The 22,618-nt window shown below is 56.5% G+C and overlaps 1 protein-coding gene across 4 annotated transcripts in view; it reads right to left on the bottom strand.

Annotated features, from left to right (window-relative positions):
• LOC138770374 (mothers against decapentaplegic homolog 4-like) overlaps positions 1-8,349 on the bottom strand; it is a 23,912-nt gene extending 15,563 nt beyond the window's left edge. For 3 of the 4 annotated variants that reach the window (XM_069949453.1, XM_069949455.1, XM_069949456.1), the window contains exon 1: positions 8,072-8,348. The gene's annotated coding sequence lies outside the window, so the exon portion shown is untranslated. Of the gene's footprint in view, positions 1-8,071 lie in introns of all 4 variants that reach the window. The other variant, XM_069949454.1, reaches the window with a different exon arrangement.
• Between the last annotated feature and the right edge of the window lie 14,269 nt (positions 8,350-22,618).

Below are 22,618 nucleotides of genomic sequence, written 5' to 3'. Positions count from 1 at the left end.
CGGCACCATCTCACTGCAGCCAAGGAGAGAATGTTCTCACGTCCTGATGTCTCACAGATACTGCATGACTATAGAGTGAGTCACCGGCCGGCGGGGGAGAGCAGCCTGCCGGGAGAGCCGGACACCCAGAGCCAGAGTCACCGGCCGGCGGGGGAGAGCAGCCTGCCGGGAGAGCCGGACACCCAGAGCCAGAGTCACCGGCCGGCGGGGGAGAGCAGCCTGCCGGGAGAGCCGGACACCCAGAGCCAGAGTCACCGGCCGGCGGGGGAGAGCAGCCTGCCGGGAGAGCCGGACACCCAGAGCCAGAGTCACCGGCCGGTGGGGGAGAGCAGCCTGCCGGGAGAGCCGGACACCCAGAGCCAGAGTCACCGGCCGGTGAGGGAGAGCAGCCTGCCAGGGGACCCGGACACCCAGAGCCAGAGTCACCGGCCAGCTGGGGAGAGCAGCCTGCCAGGGGACCCGGACACCCAGAGCCAGAGTCACCGGCCAGCAGGGGAGAGCAGCCTTCCGGGAGAGCCGGACACCCAGAGCCAGAGTCACCGGCCGGTGGGGGAGAGCAGCCTGCCAGGGGACCCGGACACCCAGAGCCAGAGTCACCGGCCAGCGGGGGAGAGCAGCCTGCCAGGGGACCCGGACACCCAGAGCCAGAGTCACCGGCCAGCAGGGGAGAGCAGCCTGCCAGGGGAGCCGGACACCCAGAGCCAGAGTCACCAGCCAGCAGGGGAGAGCAGCCTGCCAGGGGACCCGGACACCCAGAGCCAGAGTCACCGGCCAGCAGGGGAGAGCAGCCTGCCGGGAGAGCCGGACACCCAGAGCCAGAGTCACCGGCCAGCAGGGGAGAGCAGCCTGCCAGGGGAGCCGGACACCCAGAGCCAGAGTAACCGGCCAGCAGGGGAGAGCAGCCTGCCAGGGGACCTGGACACCCAGAGCCAGAGTCACCGGCCGGTGAGGGAGAGCAGCCTGCCAGGGGACCCGGACACCCAGAGCCAGAGTCACCGGCCAGCAGGGGAGAGCAGCCTGCCAGGGGAGCCGGACACCCAGAGCCAGAGTAACCGGCCAGCAGGGGAGAGCAGCCTGCCAGGGGAGCCGGACACCCAGAGCCAGAGTCACCGGCCGGTGAGGGAGAGCAGCCTGCCAGGGGACCCGGACACCCAGAGCCAGAGTCACCGGCCAGCGGGGGAGAGCAGCCTGCCAGGGGACCCGGACACCCAGAGCCAGAGTCACCGGCCAGCAGGGGAGAGCAGCCTGCCAGGGGAGCCGGACACCCAGAGCCAGAGTCACCAGCCAGCAGGGGAGAGCAGCCTGCCAGGGGACCCGGACACCCAGAGCCAGAGTAACCGGCCGGCAGGGGAGAGCAGCCTGCCAGGGGAGCCGGACACCCAGAGCCAGAGTAACCGGCCAGCAGGGGAGAGCAGCCTGCCAGGGGACCCGGACACCCAGAGCCAGAGTAACCGGCCGGCAGGGGAGAGCAGCCTGCCAGGGGAGCCGGACACCCAGAGCCAGAGTCATCAGCGTGTGGGGGAGAGCCGGACCCCAAGAGACGGAGTCACCGGCCAGTGGGGGAGAGCCGGACCCAAAGAGCCAGAGTAACCAGTCAGTGGGGGAGAGCCGGACCCCAAGAGCCAGAGTCACCAGCCGGCGTCAGAAAAACTGACACCGAGAGCCAGAGTCACCAGCCACTGGGGAGAGCCGGACCACGAGTCACCAGCCAGTAACAAAGAGCAGCCTGCCGGAGGAGCCGGGCACAGAGATCCCAGCAGATGGCAGAGGAGCGCCCCCTCCCGCAACAACTACGGGGACACAAAATGGCACACACAGATCAGCTGTCACTTAAAGAACTTGACTGTGCACCCATGGGCAGGCGAATGGTACACATCCTGTGTAGAACTACAACTCCAAGCATGCCCCAACCAGGCTCACCCCTTCTGAGAGCCCTTCCCCAAATATCTCCTCATCAGGGCCCATAGCGAGCGCCTGGGGCCCCAGCATATCCAGACCCAGGTACGCCATATTGGCCGGCCAAGCCGAGCAGTCAGGGGCCCCTCCTATGTAACCTCCTGCACAGGCTGAGCGGCCCCAGGTGAGTCCAATCTGCCCTCTAAGGGTGGTTAACCCTTCATGGTGCAGTGAATGCTCCGCCTCCTTACACTGACATCACCATGACATCCTTCTACAGAGCTACAGGGGCCACTGCACTCACTGCTGCCACCTGCAGGACAGGTCACATAAGCCCCGCCCCCTCACCATCCTGCCCATTTATGAGAGGCGGAGAGAAAGGTCATGTGATAAACTCCTGAATGTGGAGTCACATGGAAGAACATCTCCAGATACGGGGAAGGAGTGGAGGGGGGGTGAGACGTGGGGTCTGGGGAGTGGAGGGGGGGGTGAGACGTGGGGTCTGGGGAGTGGAGGGGGGGGGTGAGACGTGGGGTCTGGGGAGTGGAGGGGGGGGGTGAGACGTGGGGTCTGGGGAGTGGAGGGGGGGGGGGTGAGACGTGGGGTCTGGGGAGTGGAGGGGGGGGGGTGAGACGTGGGGTCTGGGGAGTGGAGGGGGGGGGTGAGACGTGGGGTCTGGGGAGTGGAGGGGGGGGGGGGTGAGACGGGGGGTCTGGGGAGGGGAGGGGGGGGGGTGAGACGTGGGGTCTGGGGAGTGGAGGGGGGGGGGTGAGACGTGGGGTCTGGGGAGTGGAGGGGGGGGGGGGTGAGACGTGGGGTCTGGGGAGTGGAGGGGGGGGGGGTGAGACGTGGGGTCTGGGGAGTGGAGGGGGGGGGGTGAGACGTGGGGTCTGGGGAGTGGAGGGGGGGGGGTGAGACGTGGGGTCTGGGGAGTGGAGGGGGGGGGTGAGACGTGGGGAGTGGAGGGGGGGGGGGGGTGAGACGTGGGGAGTGGAGGGGGGGGGGTGAGACGTGGGGTCTGGGGAGTGGAGGGGGGGGTGAGACGTGGGGTCTGGGGAGTGGAGGGGGGGGGGTGAGACGTGGGGTTCTGGGGAGTGGAGGGGGGGGGTGAGACGTGGGGTCTGGGGAGTGGAGGGGGGGGGGGTGAGACGTGGGGTCTGGGGAGTGGAGGGGGGGGGTGAGACGTGGGGTCTGGGGAGTGGAGGGGGGGGGTGAGACGTGGGGTCTGGGGAGTGGAGGGGGGGGGTGAGACGTGGGGTCTGGGGAGTGGAGGGGGGGGGTGAGACGTGGGGTCCTGGGGAGTGGAGGGGGGGGGGGTGAGACGTGGGTCTGGGGAGTGGAGGGGGGGGTGAGACGTGGGGTCTGGGGAGTGGAGGGGGGGGTGAGACGTGGGGTCTGGGGAGTGGAGGGGGGTGCAGACGTGGGGTCATAAACATGGGGTTTGGGGAGTGGAGGGGGGGGGTGCAGACGTGGGGTCTGGGAGTGGAGGGGGGGTGAGACGTGGGGTCTGGGAGTGGAGGGGGGGTGAGACGTGGGGTCATAAATATGGGGTTAGGGGAGTGGAGGGACCCTAGACGGGACTACTGCACTCACTGCTGCCACCTGCAGGACAGGTCACATAAGCACATGGGGTTAGGGGAGTGGAGGGGGTGTAGAGGTGGGGTGCGGATGTGGGGTCATAATCATGGGGTTAAAGGAGTGGAGGGGACGCAGTGGTGTCAGGAAGTGGGGGCTCAAAGTGGTCAGGGAAAAGGAGAGGGTGCAGAGTAAAGGAGGCACAGACGTCTGCTCCCGTTCTAATCCTCTGACCCATCTGCGCCCCAACACCCCGACCTCATGACTGCGCCCCTCATCACCCCGACCTCATGACTGCGCCCCTCATCACCCCGACCTCATGACTGCGCCCCTCATCACCCCGACCTCATGACTGCGCCCCTCATCACCCCGACCTCATGACTGCGCCCCTCATCACCCCGACCTCATGACTGCGCCCCTCATCACCCCGACCTCATGACTGCGCCCCTCATCACCCCGACCTCATGACTGCGCCCCTCATCACCCCGACCTCATGACTGCGCCCCTCATCACCCCGACCTCATGACTGCGCCCCTCATCACCCTGACCTCATGACTGCGCCCCTCATCACCCCGACCTCATGACTGCGCCCCTCATCACCCCGACCTCATGACTGCGCCCCCTCATCACCCCGAACTCATGACTGCGCCCCCCAACACCCCGACCTCATGACTGCGCCCCCTCATCACCCGACCTCATGACTGTGCAGAGTCATGAGGTCGGGGTGATGAGGGGGTGCAGTCATGAGGTCGGGGTGATGAGGGGCGCAGTCATGAGGTCGGGGTGATGAGGGGCGCAGTCATGAGGTCGGGGTGATGAGGGGCGCAGTCATGAGGTCTGGGTGTTGGGGCACAGTCACGAGGTCAGGGTGTTGGGGCACAGTCACGAGGTAAGGGTGTTGGGGCGCAGTCATGAGGTCAGGGTGATGAGGGGGCGCAGTCATGAGGTTGGGGTGTTGGGGCGCAGTCATGAGGTCGGGGTGATGAGGGGGCGCAGTCATGAGGTCGGGGTGATGTGGGGCGCAGTCATGAGGTCTGGGTGATGAGGGGCGCAGTCATGAGGTCGGGGTGATGAGGGGCGCAGTCATGAGGTCGGGGTGATGAGGGGCGCAGTCATGAGGTCGGGGTGATGAGGGCACACATATGTGGGGCAGATGTCACACCATGTAATCTAAGGGGACAAATGTGAGGGAGGGCATCAAAGAGGGCAAATGTCAGGCTGTGTGAGTGGAGCGGACAGCTACTAGGTTGAAGGAGGTGAGGGGACAGATATGAGGGTGGGCAGCAGAGGGGGCAGGTGTGATGGGCAGAGGTGGGTGGGCAGCAGAGGGGGCAGGTGTGATGGGCAGAGGTGGGTGGGCAGCAGAGGGGGCAGATGTGATGGGCAGAGGGGGCAGATGTTGGAGGAGGTGGGTGGGCAGCAGAAGGGGCAGATGCGATGGGCAGAGGTGGGTGGGCAGCAGAGGGGGCAGATGTGATGGGCAGAGGTGGGTGGGCAGCAGAGGGGGCAGGTGTGATGGGCAGAGGTGGGTGGGCAGCAGAGGGGGCAGGTGTGATGGGCAGAGGTGGGTGGGCAGCAGAGGGGGCAGATGTGATGGGCAGAGGGGGCAGATGTTGGAGGAGGTGGGTGGGCAGCAGAAGGGGCAGATGCGATGGGCAGAGGTGGGTGGGCAGCAGAGAGGGCAGATGTGATGGGCAGAGGTGGGTGGGCAGCAGAGGGGGCAGATGTGATGGGCAGAGGGGGCAGATGTTGGAGGAGGTGGGGGGGGCAGCAGAGGGGGCAGGTGTGATGGGCAGAGGTGGGTGGGCAGCAGAGGGGGTAGATGTTGGAGGAGATGGGTGGGCAGCAGAGGGGGCAGGTGTGATGGGCAGATGTTGGAGGAGGTGAGGGGGCAGGTGTGAGGGTGGGCAGCAGAGGGGGCAGATGTGATGGGCAGAGGTGGGTGGGCAGCAGAGGGGGCAGATGTGATGGGCAGATGGGTCAGATGTTGGAGGAGGTGGGGGGCAGCAGAGGGGGCAGGTGTGATGGGCAGAGGGGGGTGGGCAGCAGAAGGGGTAGATGTTGGAGGAGATGGGTGGGCAGCAGAGGGGGCAGGTGTGATGGGCAGAGGGGGCAGATGTTGGAGGAGGTGGGTGGGCAGCAGAGGGGGCAGGTGTGATGGGCAGAGGTGGGTGGGCAGCAGAGGGGGTAGATGTTGGAGGAGGTGGGTGGGCAGCAGAGGGGGCAGGTGTGATGGGCAGAGGTGGGTGGGCAGCAGAGGGGGTAGATGTTGGAGGAGATGGGTGGGCAGCAGAGGGGGCAGGTGTGATGGGCAGAGGGGGCAGATGTTGGAGGAGGTGGGTGGGCAACAGAGGGGGCAGGTGTGATGGGCAGAGGTGGGTAGGCAGCAGAGGGGGCAGGTGTGAGGGTGGGCAGCAGAGGAGGCAGATGTGATGGACAGAGGTGGGTGGGCAGCAGAGGGGGTAGATGTTGGAGGAGGTGGGTGGGCAGCAGAGGAGGCAGATGTGATGGGCAGAGGTGGGTGGGCAGCAGAGGGGGCAGATGTGATGGGCAGAGGGGGCAGGTGTGATGGGCAGAGGTGGGTGGGTAGCAGAGGGGGCAGATGTGATGGGCAGAGGTGGGTGGGCAGCAGAGGGGGTAGATGTTGGAGGAGGTGGGTGGGCAGCAGAGGGGGCAGATGTGATGGGCAGAGGGGGCAGGTGTGATGGGCAGAGGTGGGTGGGCAGCAGAGGGGGCAGATGTGATGGGCAGAGGTGGGTGGGCAGCAGAGGGGGTAGATGTTGGAGGAGGTGGGTGGGCAGCAGAGGGGGCAGATGTGATGGGCAGAGGGGGCAGGTGTGATGGGCAGAGGTGGGTGGGCAGCAGAGGGGGCAGATGTGATGGGCAGAGGTGGGTGGGCAGGAGAGGGGGCAGATGTGATGGGCAGAGGTGGGTGGGCAGGAGAGGGGGCAGATGTGATGGGCAGAGGTGGGTGGGCAGGAGAGGGGGCAGATGTGATGGGCAGAGGGGGCAGGTGTGATGGGCAGAGGTGGGTGGGCAGCAGAGGGGGCAGATGTGATGGGCAGAGGTGGGTGGGCAGGAGAGGGGGCAGATGTGATGGGCAGAGGTGGGTGGGCAGGAGGGGGCAGATGTGATGGCCAGAGGGGGCAGAGGTGGGTGGGCAGCAGAGGGGGCAGATGTGATGGGCAGAGGTGGGTGGGCAGCAGAGGGGGCAGATGTGATGGGCAGAGGTGGGTGGGCAGCAGAGGGGGCAGATGTGATGGGCAGAGGTGGGTGGGCAGCAGAGGGGGCAGATGTTGGAAGAGGTGGGTGGGCAGCAGAGGGGGCAGGTGTGATGGGCAGAGGTGGGTGGGCAGCAGAGGGGGCAGGTGTGATGGGCAGAGGTGGGTGGGCAGCAGAGGGGGCAGGTGTGATGGGCAGCAGAGGGGGCAGGTGTGATGGGCAGAGGTGGGTGGGCAGCAGAGGGGGCAGGTGTGATGGGCAGAGGTGGGTGGGCAGCAGAGGGGGCAGGTGTGATAGGCAGAGGTGGGTGGGCAGCAGAGGGGGCAGATGTGATGGGCAGATGTGTGGGTGGGCAGCAGAAGGGGCAGGTGTGATAGGCAGCAGAGGGGGCAGGTGTGATGGGCAGATGTGTGGGTGGGCAGCAGAGGGGGCAGGTGTGATGGGCAGCAGAGGGGGCAGGTGTGATGGGCAGCACAGGGGGCAGGTGTGATGGGCAGCAGAGGGGGCAGGTGTGATGGGCAGCAGAGGGGGCAGATGTGTGGGTGGGCAGCAGAGGGGGCAGGTGTGATAGGCAGAGGTGGGTAGGCAGCACAGGGGGCAGGTGTGATAGGCAGAGGTGGGTGGGCAGCAGAGGGGGCAGATGTGATGGGCAGATGTGTGGGTGGGCAGCAGAGGGGGCAGGTGTGATGGGCAGAGGTGTGGGTGGGCAGCAGAGGGGGCAGGTGTGATAGGCAGCAGAGGGGGCAGGTGTGATGGGCAGCACAGGGGGCAGGTGTGATGGGCAGCAGAGGGGGCAGGTGTGATAGGCAGAGGTGGGTGGGCAGCAGAGGGGGCAGGTGTGATAGGCAGAGGTGGGTGGGCAGCACAGGGGGCAGGTGTGATGGGCAGAGGTGTGGGTGGGCAGCAGAGGGGGCAGGTGTGATGGGCAGATGTGTGGGTGGGCAGCAGAGGGGGCAGGTGTGATGGGCAGAGGTGGGTGGGCAGCAGAGGGGGCAGGTGTGATGGGCAGCAGAGGGGGCAGGTGTGATGGGCAGAGGTGGGTGGGCAGCAGAGGGGGCAGATGTGATGGGCAGATGTGTGGGTGGGCAGCAGAGGGGGCAGGTGTGATAGTCAGAGGTGGGTGGGCAGGAGAGGGGGCAGGTGTGATGGGCAGCACAGGGGGCAGGTGTGATGGGCAGATGTGTGGGTGGGCAGCAGAGGGGACAGGTGTGATGGGCAGAGGTGGGTGGGCAGCAGAGGGGGTAGATGTTGGAGGAGGTGGGTGGGCAGCAGAGGGGGCAGGTGTGATGGGCAGCAGAGGGGGCAGGTGTGAGGGTGGGCAGCAGAGGGGGCAGGTGTGATGGGCAGAGGGGGCACAGGGCTATGACATTATACTCACGCCTGGCACGGGTTCAGCAGCTGACGCTGAGGCGCTGGATCATTGTAATCCTGAGAGCTGTGCTGAAATCCTCTGTGCTGCCAGTCTCAGTTCCCTCTGGGGTCCGCCCCCTGTGTTCTCCCCCGGTGTCACCCTGAGGCTGCCGTCCTCTCCATCCTCCTCCTCTTCTCCTTCTTCTTCTCCTCTCACTTCTTCCCTCTCCACAACTTGTTTTCGCTCCGTTATAACAATAGGTGAAGCCGGCGATGACGTCAGGCGCTTCTCTGGCGACATCAACCAATCAGTGCGCGCCTTCTATAGTCGAGCCTTCTCTCCGTCCAATGGCAGTCCTCGTCTCTCACGGGCGCTGTCTGCCGTCTGCAGCCGCCGCACTTGTTTACTTTACACTTTTTTTTTCTTATGAGGTGGCCCCGGCGCGTGTTGTGTCTGCGGGGCGGGGGCATGCTGGGAGCTGTAGTCCTCCTCTGTGAGGGCCGGGCGGGGGCATGCTGGGAGCTGTAGTCCTCCTCTGTGAGGGCCAGGCGGGGGCATGCTGGGAGCTGTAGTCCTTCTCCTCTGTGAGGGCCGGGCGGGGACATGCTGGGAGCTGTAGTCCTCCTCTGTGAGGGCTGGGCGGGGGCATGCTGGGAGCTGTAGTCCTCCTCAGAGGGTCGGGCGGGGGCATGCTGGCAGGTGTAGTCCTCCTCTGTGAGGGCCGGGCGGGGACATGCTGGGAGCTGTAGTCCTCCTCAGAGGGTCGGGCGGGGGCATGCTGGGAGCTGTAGTCCTCCTCCTCTGTGAGGGCCGGGCGGGGACATGCTGGGAGCTGTAGTCTTCCTCCTCTGTAAGGGCCGGGCGGGGGCATGCTGGGAGCTGTAGTCCTCCTCAGAGGGCCGGGCGGGGGTATGCTGGGAGGTGTAGTCCTCCTCTGTGAGGGCCGGGCGGGGACATGCTGGGAGCTGTAGTCCTCCTCCTCTGTGAGGGCCGGGGGGGGCATGCTGGGAGGTGTAGTCATCCTGTGTGAGGGCCGGGCGGGGGCATGCTGGGAGCTGTAGTTCTCCTCTGAGGGCCGGGCGGGGGCATGCTGGGAGCTGTAGTCCTCATCTGTGAGGGCCGGGTGGGGGCATGCTGGGAGCTGTACTCCTCCTCTGTGAGGGCCGGGTGGGGGCATGCTGGGAGCTGTACTCCTCCTCTGTGAGGGCCGGGCGGGGGCATGCTGGGAGCTGTAGTCCTTCTCTGTGAGGGCCGGGCAGTGGCATGCTGGGAGCTGTAGTCCTCCTCTGTGAGGGTCGGTCGGGGGCATGCTGGGAGCTGTAGTCCTCCTCTGTGAGGGTCGGTCGGGGGCATGCTGGGAGCTGTAGTCCTCCTCTGTGAGGGCCAGACGAGGGCATGCTGGGAGCTGTAGTCCTTCTCCTCTGTGAGGGCCGGACGGGGGCATGCTGGGAGCTGTAGTCCTCCTCTGTGAGGGCTGGACGGGGGCATGCTGAGAGCTGTAGTCCTTCTCTGTGAGGGCCGGGCGGGGGCATGCTGGGAGCTGTAGTCCTCCTCCTCTGTGAGGGCCGGGCGGGGGCATGCTGGGAGCTGTAGTCCTTCTCCTCTGTGAGGGCTGGACGGGGGCATGCTGGGAGCTGTAGTCCTCTGTGAGGGCCGGGCAGGGGCATGCTGGGAGCTGTAGTCCTCCTCTGTGAGGGGTGGGCGGGGGCATGCTGGGAGGTATAGTCCTCTGTGAGGGTCGGGCCGGGACATGCTGGGAGCTGTAGTCCTCCTCTGTGAGGGTCAGGCGGGGGCATGCTGGGAGCTGTAGTCCTTCGCTGTCAGGGCCGGGCGGGGGCATGCTGGGAGCTGTAGTCCTCTGTGAGGGTCAGGCGGGGGCATGCTGGGAGCTGTAGTCCTCCTCTGTGAGGGTCAGGCGGGGGCATGCTGGGAGGTGTAGTCCTTCGCTGTGAGGGCCGGGCGGGGGCATGCTGGGAGGTGTAGTCCTCCTCTGTGAGGGTCAGGCGGGGGCATGCTGGGAGCTGTAGTCCTCCTCTGTGAGGGCCGGGCGGGGGCATGCTGGGAGGTGTAATTCTTCGCTGTGAGGGCCGGGCGGGGGCATGCTGGGAGCTGTAGTCCTCCTGTGTTAGGGCTACACCTCTCAGCATTACTATACTGTAGGTCACCACAGGGATGGCTGCCATTATCGGGGTGAGCCCTCAGTATGTGATCAGTGTGAACTGGGCCAATGCAGAGACAAGGCCTATCTGTGCTATCCTCATCTTACAGGGGAGCAGCGCCACCTGGTGCTAGAGACCAGCACTGAAGAATAAGGCGGCGTTCACATCTCTGCTGCGGATTCCGGATGGTCTGCTGCACAACGGACGAATCCCAAGAGACATCGGAAAAGGAACCCCCCAAACATTGTGGAAACACCCTGATAATATGGAAGCAGCGGCTGATATCACCGTTAGTGGCATATTAGTACATGGGAGGGGGAAAACGCTTGATGCCGGATGACACCCATAGCCGCCATCTGCAAAGCCGCCATTTTGGATTTAACTTTGGGAAGGGGGTCATGTGACATGTCAAGCACACAGAGAACTGCACAAGAAAAACCATGGTGTGCTCATTTTTAATGTAGCTTTATTCATGTTTGAGTCGACACATCTTAGAGGGTAACCAGTGAGGAGCGGACAGACATAGAAAAGGGATGAGGGCTGCAAATGGGGGTAACAACAGGACACGCTAAAGTGCTAATAAATTTCCCATTTGCTACCAAGGTTAGAAACAGTGCTATGGCCAAATATTTCAAGTGTGGGTGGAGTTAGGCATGTTCAGACAGTTAGGCAACTAAGTGGGTATCTGGTGGTTACCCTCCTCCTATTTGTGGGTAAGAGCCTGGGGGTGACCTTCCTCCTAATTGTGGGTAAGAGCCTGGGGGTGACCTTCCTCCTATTTGTGGGTAAGAGCCTAGGGGTGACCTTCCTCCTATTTGTGGTTAAGAGCCTGGTGGTGACCTTCCTCCTAATTGTGGGTAAGAGCCTGGTGGTGATCCTCCTCCTAATTGTGGGTAAGAGCCTGGTGGTGATCCTCCTCCTATTTGTGGGTAAGAGCCTGGTGGTGATCCTCCTCCTATTTGTGGGTAAGAGCCTGGTGGTGATCCTCCTCCTAATTGTGGGTAAGAGCCTGGTGGTGATCCTCCTCCTAATTGTGGGTAAGAGCCTGGTGGTGATCCTCCTCCTATTTGTGGGTAAGAGCCTGGTGGTGACCTTCCTCCTAATTGTGGGTAAGAGCCTGGTGGTGACCTTCCTCCTAATTGTGGGTAAGAGCCTAGTGGTGACCATCCCCCTAATTGTGGGTAAGAGCCTGGTAGTGACCCTCCCCCTAATTGTGGGTAAGAGCCTAGTGGTGACCATCCCCCTAATTGTGGGTAAGAGCCTGGTGGTGACCCTCCCCCTAATTGTGGGTAAGAGCCTGGTGGTGACCCTTCCCCTAATTGTGGGTAAGAGCCTGGCGGTGACCCTCCCCCTAATTGTGGGTAAGAGCCTAGTGGTGATCCTCCTTCTATTTGTGGGTATAAGCCTGGTGTTGACCCTTCCCTAATTGTGGGTAAGAGCCTGGGGGTGACCTTCCTCCTATTTGTGGGTAAGAGCCTGGTGGTGACCCTCCCCCTAATTGTGGGTAAGAGCCAGGTGGTGACCCTCCTCCTAATTGTGGTATGCTGGGAGTTGTTCAGCACGAGGAGGTATGCTGAGAGTTGTGTCAGGAGGCTGCTGCTGTACAACTGCAACTCCCAACATATCTCTTTGTGCACTACAACTGCCACCAATCATCTAGTTATTCTGTATCCTGTATTTTGGGAGACCCCTTTGAGTCTGTGGAGGCTGCAATGCAGTTATTGCCCACATGGTATTTAAATATGTAAAAACCAAGCAACAAATAACCATACCGCAGCATGTGAACACAGCAGCAATTGGCCAGTAACTTGTTTCATATCAATTATTGCAAATGATCCGGATAATTATAGGATTGTTATATATACTGTAAGTGTCTGTATATATTGTGGCACTGCAGAGGGTTGGCACAATGTACATGGGGGGGACTGCCACAGAATATTCAGACACTGCAATGCCATAGAGGGGACAGAGATAGGAGACAGAGAGAAAGAGGAAACAGATAGATAGGATATAGATATAGAGAGATAGATATAAGGGTGCTGATCTGCGGAGACAACGTCAGGACAGGTATAGAGAAGGACTATGTCACCTCCGATGGTAACACAATCATCCTAAGAGTTGACCTCTACTCCTCAGACTCCACAAAGACAGTACGGAACAGCTATGACAGGACTGTTAACAAGAGTGGGAAAAAACTGCTGAACCTGTGCCGGAGCCTGGGACTGTACATTATGAACGGGCGTATCAGGGGCAACTGTTTAGGGCGATTTATGGTAAACTCCCACGTGAGCAATAGTGTGGTGGACATCAACTTCTCATAGTCACTCCTGACACACACCTCTCAGACCATAACCAGATCCTGCTGTACATGAGATCCACCAAGAGACCATCCACACAGCCCTGCCACACAGGTCTCTACAACCTGCTACCGTCCTTTAAAGGCGCAGACAATCTGCCACTAAATATACCAATGCAACCATTTGAGTAGAAATTAAAGGAATGCTCGAAAACTTTCACAGCAACACCTATCAGCCAAACCGACAAGGTGTCACTCTGGCAGTGAGGGACTTTAACAAGAATCCTGTACACAATGGCAGAACTAGCAGACCTCGAATAAACCACCGAGACCCTCTAATAAAGAGTCCCAGAAATGGTTTGACAAGGAATGTGAGGCCCTACGTCACTCCCTAAGGACAGCCTCAAACAAAAAGCACAGACCCCAATGACAAGACTGCGAGGGAAGCCTATGACACCCTACAGAGGAAATACAAGTGCACCCTCAGAGAGAAAAAACAAAGCTACCTCTCCCACAAGATCCAACACCTTAAGGACTCATTCTGGGAGACCTGGCATCATATCGGCACAAAGCTCAAGAAAAACTCTCTCCATGTACAAAATGGCACCATCTGGCCCAACTACTTTAGGGACCCCTACAAAAACATCCCTGAAGAACAAACCCAGGAACAAGAAATCACAAAAAAACTGAGGCACATGGAAGAGGCAATCAAGGACTCTCAAACCCCCTGGACTGGCCGTTCACCACACAGTAAATTCAGGAGAACATCACTCTACTTAGATGCAGAAAGGCCAGTGGTGCTGACGGCATCCCGCCCAAGATGCTGAAATACAGCCCGCCAGACATCCACGCTGCACTGGCTAAACTGTTCACCCTCATCCTGAGCTCCGGACAGTTCCCACAAAACTGGAACCGAGACATCATAACCCCTATCCTTAAAAGTGGGGACAAATACGACCCGTCAAACCACCATAGGATCTGAGTGAGCAGCAATCTGGGGAAGCTATTCAGCGGCATCATCAACAGAAGAGACTTCACCTTCCTCACACAGCATCAGGTCCTCAGTAAAAGTCAAGCCGGGTTCATTCCGAACCACCGCACCACCGACCACATCTACACCCTACACAGCCTCATAAAGACCCACGTCCACAACACCAAATGGGGAAAGATCTTCTCCTGTTTTGTGGACTTTAGGAAGGCGTAAGTGTGGCACCCGGGCTTATTCCTAAAACTCCTGCAGAGTGGGATAGGAGGGAGGACATATGATGTCATCAAGAGCTCATACACTGGGAACCAATGCAGCGTGAAGGTGAACGGCAAGAGGACGGCATATTTCCAGCAGGGGCGAGAAGTCAGACAGGGCTGCAGCCTGAGCCCAACATCTACGTCAACGAACTGGCTGCAGCTCTGGAGGAATCCTCAGCACCCGGCCTCCTCCTGCATCACCGTGAGGTGAAGTCCCTGCTGTACGCTGATGACCTCCTGCTGTTGTCCCCCACAGAGAGCAGCCTCTAAGAAAGCCTGTCAGTCCTGGAGAAATTCAGCAATACATGGGCACTACCTGTCAACTCTAAGAAGACCAAGATCGTGGTGTTCCAGAGGAAGGGTCAGAAAAAAGCCTCCATCCTCTCCTTCACACTAAATGGGTCAGTACTGGAGGAAACCAGCAGCTATGCGTACCTGGGCCTGGAACTCAACCAATCAGGAGCTTCAAGTCTGCAATAGAGGTCCTCAAAGGAAAAGCCAGCATAACCTTCTATGCCATACAAGAGCGACTGTACCACCTCAAACCACCGGTGAGGGTCTGGCTAAAAATCTTTGATGCCATCATTGCCCCAATCCTGCTTTATGGCAGTGAGCTTTGGGGTCCGGCCACTTACCCAGACCAGTCAAAATGGGATTCAAGACCAAAAGAGACCTTACATCTGGAGTTCTGCAAGTACCTCCTCCAGGTTTATCGCAGCACCTCCAACATGGTGTGTTGGGCAGATTCCCACTATGGCTCCAGGTGCAGAAAAGGGCGCTGTCATTCTGGGCTCACATATAGAGAAGCAGCCCAGACTCCTATCACCACAAAGCCTCCCTGAGCCATGGAGCCCAATGTGTCCTCCAACAGGGAATCCACCACCAGTCCAGCCAAACCCCACAACATGCCCTGACAAAAGCCCAAATAAAGGGGGTGATAGAGAGCTACCAGGGGCAATATACAGAGGAATGGAGGAGAGCAATAAGTAACTCCCAGAAACTCACCATTCACCAGTCACTGCAGAGAGACTACACCATGGCGCCATACCTAGAGAGGCTGCACCACCCCAAACACAGGCAGACCCTAAGGGCCCTATTACACTGGATTATCGTGCGTTAAATTGTTCGAATTTAAGCGATAATCGTTCTGTGTAATTGCAGGCAACGGTCGAAAAATTGCTCTTATGTTGTTCATTTAGATCTGAACCTATATTATCGTAAATCGTTCGCTGTAATTCCACATTCGTTCGCTCAAGTTCCGCGTTTTTTTCACTAATCGTTCAGTGTAATAGCACATTGTTTATTGTTTGTCTGGTATCAGAAGGAATAAACAATCATAACTACCGATTATTGTTCTGTTGTACATAAAAAGGGAACAGTGGCACTGCATGTGCAGGCGGATTAACGCTGTGAGATGTGTATGTGCAACTTCGCACAAATGCACACTTACCTGGTTAGGTTGTACGTATTAGGCACGACTCTAATGCCTGATGAAGAGGGTGGTTAACCCTTGAAACGCGTAGCAATAAAGAACACATCTGAATGGCAAGAATACTGGTAATCTCTGCATCTTGATTGAAGTGGAGTGACTGTGCCTGGAGGTTTGAGCGCCAAGGAATCCACCATTGTTGCAAGGTTATTTGGATTATTGTTCTGTGTTATATGGTGAACAATTTTAGGTTAACGATAAACAATCTTGTTTGCAATCGTTTATAGTTAGTCATTAAAAATCGCTCAGTGTAATAGGACCCTAAGCCTCTATAGACTGAGCACCCACAGCCTGGAGACGGGGCGGCACAGACAGACATACAAGCCACGGGAGAGCCGACTGTGCGGGCACTGTGAGCAGGGGGCCCTGGAGGATGAGGACTACTTCTTACTACACTGCAGCATATACTCATCCACCAGGGTCACCAACTTCCAGAGACTCTTCACCATCATCCTGGACTTTACCTCCATAGATGAGGAGAGGAAACTCCACATTCTGCTGGGGGAAGAGGAGGCCACCCTGGAAGTAGCTGCCCAGTATGTCTCCGCCTGCCACCAGCTAAGAGGATCATAAGGGCCCTATTCCACGGGATGATTATCGTTCGCATAATCGTTAAAGATAAACGATCCAGACGACCGCTATTATTAAAGACCTAAAATCGTTCACCCATTTACATGGAAAGATAATAGTTACTTATGATCATTCTTGCGGTCGTCTTGTCGTCACTATTGCGTTTGTCACTACTGCAAACGACTTCTTATTCAATGTGAACGATTTGTGAACGAGCAACGATAAAAATAGGTCCAGGTCTTATTGAACGATCAACGATTTTTCGTTCGGTCATTAGTCGTTAACTGCTATTCAACCGAACGATTATCGTTTAGATTCAAACGATTTAACGATAATCGTCCGGTGGAATAGGGCCCTAAGACACCATGGACTGTTATACAGCCTATTATACCCCATATCCACCCTCCTCCTCACATGACCCCCCTCTCCCCCACACCCCATCTATTATACTCTTTTGCTTGGGCAATGCTAAATGTTTATTTTGGACCTGCCAATAAAGCTTTTTTGAATTGATAGATAGATAGATAGGAAATAAAGGGTAGATGTGAAAATGGCCGGAAACTCACACTGACTGATGGACACAAGGTAAAAAGCCAGAGAAAACTAATACTGTAATTAAACAGGCAGATAGGTGATAGAAAGAGGGAGAGAAAAGACTCCTCAGGCTTACAGCAGGGGATCCTGGAGGAGACACACAGGCCGGGCAGAGGTCACCACACTGCCCGGGAAGCACGGCCTGTGCTATGGAGAACTCTGCCGCAGCTGCCTCACGTACAGGCAATGATTTATGTCACGACGACCCTTCCGGGCTGCGGGCAGCTGCAGCGTTCTCTTCAGGCTCCCTGCTCCCCGCTCAGTGTGACGAACTGATTTCCCCTGGATGCTATCTGCACTGGAATGCTGTATTTAACAAAATGAAGGCTGCACAGCCCGCAGAGGGTAATCAGCAGGTTAAATCCCCCCTATAGCCCCAGCCGGTCCCCCAGTCACCCCCACATTACTGATGTCCACACTAGCAGGATCCTGACAGCCCCGGCCAGCCTCCCCCATCTTACAGCCGTGCTGGATATTGTAGTGGCCTCATCTTCTCTTCAGCGGGCCCCGCTCCATATGCAGTGTACCCCTGCTGTATATGTAGTGGCTCGGGAAGGGGTTAAATGCCGCTGTCAGTTGTGACAGCTGCATGTACACAGTAAAATAGCTATATGAATTTGGCACCGAAGGGAGAGGAGGGTGGGTGAGCTCAGGAGGTGACCGCAGGGGGCCAGGGCCGGCTGCATTCCCCGCTCTATATAAGGAAAATACTGGCACCAAACCGTATTTTTGCCCAAAATATTGATAGCAGTATCGATATTCCGGTGCATCACTAATATATATATATATATATATATGTATATTTTATTACTTTAAAATTGCAGTGACTGAGTGACTGATACTTCGGTGTTCAGCAGTGTGGAGAACAGCGGTGAGGAGGCAGACAATGCCATGGGGTGATGACAAGGTCCTGAACCTCGCTTAGGGTCTGTTCACACGTACAGACTCGCTGCGTATTTATCGCTGCTAGTTTCTCGCACATAAATCCAGTGATACTGATTGCTATTAAGTCAATGTATGTGTATTCTCGTTGCGTGTTTGGTGCGATTTTTACATGCGAGTTATGATTTTCACAGGCAAGTTCAACACCACAAAAAACACAGCTACTTTCATGCGAGTTCTGTGCAAGTTTTACACAGCGAGTCTGTACGTGTGAACAGACCCTTAGCCTGAGAACCATGACAGTCTGGAGGAAGAAGTGGTGGACAAACAGCCCCAGCAGCCCATAACCAGATAGTACAGGCCACAGGGCCCCATAACCAGATAGTACAGGCCACAGGGCCCCATAACCAGATAGTACAGGCCACAGGGCCCCATAACCAGATAGTACAGGCCACAGGGCCCCATAACCAGATAGTACAGGCCACAGGGCCCCATAACCAGATAGTACAGGCCACAGGGCCCCATAACCAGATAGTACAGGCCACAGGGCCCCATAACCAGATAGTACAGGCCACTGGGCCCCATAACCAGATAGTACAGGCCACAGGGCCCCATAACCAGATAGTACAGGCCACAGGGCCCCATAACCAGATAGTACAGGCCACAGGGCCCCATAACCAGATAGTACAGGCCACAGGGCCCCATAACCAGATAGTACAGGCCACAGGGCCCCATAACCAGATAGTACAGGCCACAGGGCCCCATAACCAGATAGTACAGGCCACAGGGCCCCATAACCAGATAGTACAGGCCACTGGGCCCCATAACCAGATAGTACAGGCCACAGGGCCCCATAACCAGATAGTACAGGCCACAGGGCCCCATAACCAGATAGTACAGGCCACAGGGCCCCATAACCAGATAGTACAGGCCACAGGGCCCCATAACCAGATAGTACAGGCCACAGGGCCCCATAACCAGATAGTACAGGCCACAGGGCCCCATAACCAGATAGTACAGGCCACTTCTGAGAAAGAAGCATCTCTTCTGGCAGCAAGACGCAAGTGGTTTGCACATTGTGCCGCCAGGAAGGGGTAGACTGCTTAAAAGGGAAGGAAACTGGGGGAAACTGGGACACAGAAGAAAGAAAAAAAAAAAAAGGACAAAATTGGTCAGCTCTCCTAGAACACTGTTCACACTAGGCAGGAGCACGTTGCTATGGCTGAAGTTGCAAACACACAAAAACGCAGAAAAATGCAACAGCAAGATACAGACACACCATAGACATGAGAATAGTTAAAAGCAGCCCCCCCCCCCCAACTGCCAAAAAAACTCAAACAAAAATAATGAGTCTCTTGGTTACTATTTGCAAACAGTGTAAACTGCCTCACTACGATAAGGTGGACTCATATGGAGGCAGACCCTACATTGTAATGGCCTCTCCATGGCGTATAATACGCCTATGCTCTGGGCATGCAAGATCAGTCTAATACCTGCAAAAATAATTGCACCACCTGGTTGGGACAGGTGGAGTGCACGACCAAGTACAGGCAGCCACTCCCCCATCTGGAACACAGGAAAAAAAAAAAGGTGGTGCAATTATTTTTGCAGGTATAAGACGGATCTTGCATGCCCAGAGCATAGGCGTATTACACGCCATGGAGAGGCCATTACAATGTAGGGTCTGCCTCGATATGAGTCCACCGTACCGTGGTGAGGCAGTTTACACTGTTTGCAAATAGTAACCAAGAGACTCATTATTTTTGTGGGAGTTTTTTTAGCAGTTGGGGGGGGGGGGGGGGGCTGCTTTTAAAACTTTCATGTCTGTGGTGGGGCTGTATCTTGCTGTTGCATTTTCCTGTTTTTATATAACTGGGGTAGTGATAGCTAACAAATCGGGTCGGGGGAAGTACTGAAACACATAACAGGGTCCGGGTCCTTAATTCATCAAGAGTTTTAGGTCTATTTTTAGGTAAATTATTGAATTTTTCCCCCATTTTTGATCTGAGTTTTATTTATGAACCAGCATACAAAACACATTTTTAAATGCGACTTTTTTGACTGTCTGTTTTGAGCATTCACCCACAAGTTCCCATAATCTGGGATTAGCGCTCACTTCATCATTTGCGACTTTCAAAAGTCACAGAAACAGGTGAAGGCCGACATCCAGCCAGTACCAGGGGAAGGCCCTTGTGCAGTCTTTGGGACTTTTTACTTGGATGCAGTCACTATGGCAGGGCCGCACACATTAGATTCCTTAGTAAACATCCCCTATGTGCTCACAATGGGGGCTCATGCCAAACCCATCACTATCCATGCATGTGTGCTCTGACCCTCTTCTGGATCAGCGTTCTACAGCTTCCCAAGTCATTGTGTAAGCCAAATGGCCATCACCCATTCTGGAAGGTAAAACTCTTGTGTGGAGGAGCTTAGGGCTGAAAGCCTTTTTAACTTTGGGCAGCTCGAATCCATGCACACAGTCATATCCAGCATCTTTTTATAAGAGAAAGTGAAGGTCTGACTGGTACTTGCTCCAAAGCAGTGATGAGGTCCTAAACCCCGCATGAGACCAGATAGCGAGGTGGTAGACACGCAGGCACAGCTGGGAGGCTGGTACTGGCCCTGGCACAGACTAAGGACACCAAAGCAGCTCAGGGCTCTATGGTGCTTGAGGGAAAGTGCTGATGACAAGACTCTAGTGGATTGCAGAGGACATAGGAGAGAGTTCCTCCCAGGAGAGGTTGTCCTCTCCTCTGGGCTCATATGCTAATGTTCCTGCACAACCACCACAGAGTTGCCCTCAATCTGACAAGTGCAAATTACTGGGTGCCCACCCTGCTGTATCGCCCTGTCTCCTCCCCGCCCGCCCGCCCATCAGGAGAGCGGAGGATCTGGCAGGACTACGCCAGGGGTGCAATCATAGTAAATGTCCCCCTGTGTCCTAACATCTGTCAGAGGAGCGTCATCAGAAGGAAATAAAAGCGCACGCTGGTATATGCGCTACCGGCTCAGGTCCCATCTGAGAGCGCACGCTGAATGGAAGCACGAGGCTGAGGAGAAAGTGGGAAATGCAGCTTGTAAGAGAAGGTTAGCAAGGAGGCAATGTGGAAAGCCCTCCCGAGTTCTCCAATCCCCACCACCAGCTGATGAGGCCTGTATTAGCAGCAGGCAGGGTATAAGGCTGTATGAGTACACACGTCTCCTGGTACCGATTGATGGCTCTTCCCCGCTCATCACCATTCTACATGGCAATTCTGGCCACAACACAGCAGCTAAGGATCGCTATATAGCAACTAATGGGATAAAAGGAACAGTATTAAACATGGTGGCAGCTAGAAATTGGCAAGTACCAGGTCACAATGACAGCCACAAACACCCTAACCTCATTGAGTGTAGTATTACACCAAGCAATTACTGGCCGTTCTGGTGTAATAGGTCATGCTAACGATCAGCTGACATGCATGATGTCAGACGATTGTTGTCTTAAAACGGTCATATCATCGGCGGTCTGCTGGCAGTCACTCCATGTAATAGAATTATCCGGGCAGCCCCTTCCCCACTGAATGTAATAGCACAGACAGCCAGCGGGGAGCGAGCGCTAACCTGGCAGGTCAGTACATCAGAACTAGAGATGAGGAAACTTACAGGAAAAATGAAGCAAAGCACTTTGTTAGCTCAGCAGTCGGCTTATTCACCTGGCACGTTTTAAACTCTGTGCCACTCCGCTCACCTGGAAAAGCCAGATCCAGTCCTGGGAAACTTCTCCCATTTTCCCAGAACTGAATGCAGCTTTTCCAGGAACCCGGGAGCGGAGCGGCAGAGTTCAAGTAGCTTCTACTTGCAAATGTTTGTAGGTCACTTGACATTAGTGATGTCACGATACCAGAATTTTGAGTTCGATACCAATACCAACTTTTTTTTTTCAATATTCGATACTTAATTTTATTTAAAAAAAAAAACAAAAAAAAACACACACAAGTCCCGTACGGACCATATTACTTTAAAGTTTGCATTATTTAAAATAAATGTTCTTAAAAAAATTGCCCTATTCTCACTCCTAACACTTTTTTATCTTTTAGCCTGCATGGCTGTGGGGTGATCTGTAGTTTTATTTAGTAGCACGTTTTTATGTGGTACTGAATTTGGTGGTTTCTCCACTTGCACCATTTACCGTGCGTCATCAGGAAGGTGATAATCTTATAATATGCACAATAACACTTCAGCTATCAGGGCGATAATGGGGGCTATAGTCATGTAACACTTCAGCTATCAGGGATGATGGGGGTTGTAGTCATGTAACACACTTCAGCTATCAGGGATGATGGGGGTTGTAGTCATGTAACACACACTTCAGCTATCAGAGATGATGGGGGTTGTATTCATGTAACACACACTTCAGCTATCAGGGATGATGGGGGTTGTAGTCATGTAACACACTTCAGCTATCAGGGATGATGGGGGTTGTAGTCATGTAATACACACTTCAGCTATCAGGGATGATGGGGGTTGTAGTCATGTAATACACACTTCAGCTATCAGGGATGATGGGGGTTGTAGTCATGTAATACACACTTCAGCTATCAGGGATGATGGGGGTTGTAGTCATGTAACACACACTTCAGCTATCAGGGATGATGGGGGTTGTAGTCATATAACATACTTCAGCTATCAGTGATGATGGGAACTGTAGTCATGTAACACACTTCAGCTATCAGGGATGATGGGGGTTGTAGTCATGTAACACTTCAGCTATCAGGGATGAAGGGGGTTAGTGTCATGTAACACACTTCAGCTATCAGGGATGATGGTTGTTGTAGTCATATAACATACTTCAGCTATCAGTGATGATGGGAACTGTAGTCATGTAACACACACTTCAGCTATCAGGGATGATGGGGGTTGTAGTCATGTAACACACACATCAGCTATCAGGGATGATGGGGACTGTAGTTGCACTATTCCAGCTGGATTCGGGCAGCAGAGTAATGTGCAGGCTACCAGGCCGACCTTTTGCTCACCCCCCACATTGCTGATGCCGGGCCAGGGCGTGTCCTGACGGCCCCCACCTCACAGCCATCCACCTCCTGTCAGATCTCCTCCTCACCCTCCCCCGGACCGTGCAGCTCTCAGCCTCTCTCTTCCCTCTCCTGCCGCCGAAGCTGCTCTGTAATTCTATACTGACCCAGGACCCCGCAGCTCTTGTCAGATACTCACCGGGCCCAGCTCTGTCTCATGCCTGGTGCCTGAGAAGGGGGGAAAGCTCATGCCGCTCCTCATCTTATTCCATAAGACCTCAGCACTATCGCAGCTGCCAAGCCCTGCAGTGGCACACACGTGTC

The sequence above is a fragment of the Dendropsophus ebraccatus genome, chromosome 13, assembly GCF_027789765.1.
Source record: "Dendropsophus ebraccatus isolate aDenEbr1 chromosome 13, aDenEbr1.pat, whole genome shotgun sequence".
Classification (NCBI taxonomy): domain Eukaryota; kingdom Metazoa; phylum Chordata; class Amphibia; order Anura; family Hylidae; genus Dendropsophus; species Dendropsophus ebraccatus.
Note: the sequence above shows the minus strand (reverse complement) of the source record. Positions and strands in the feature narration are given on the sequence as shown.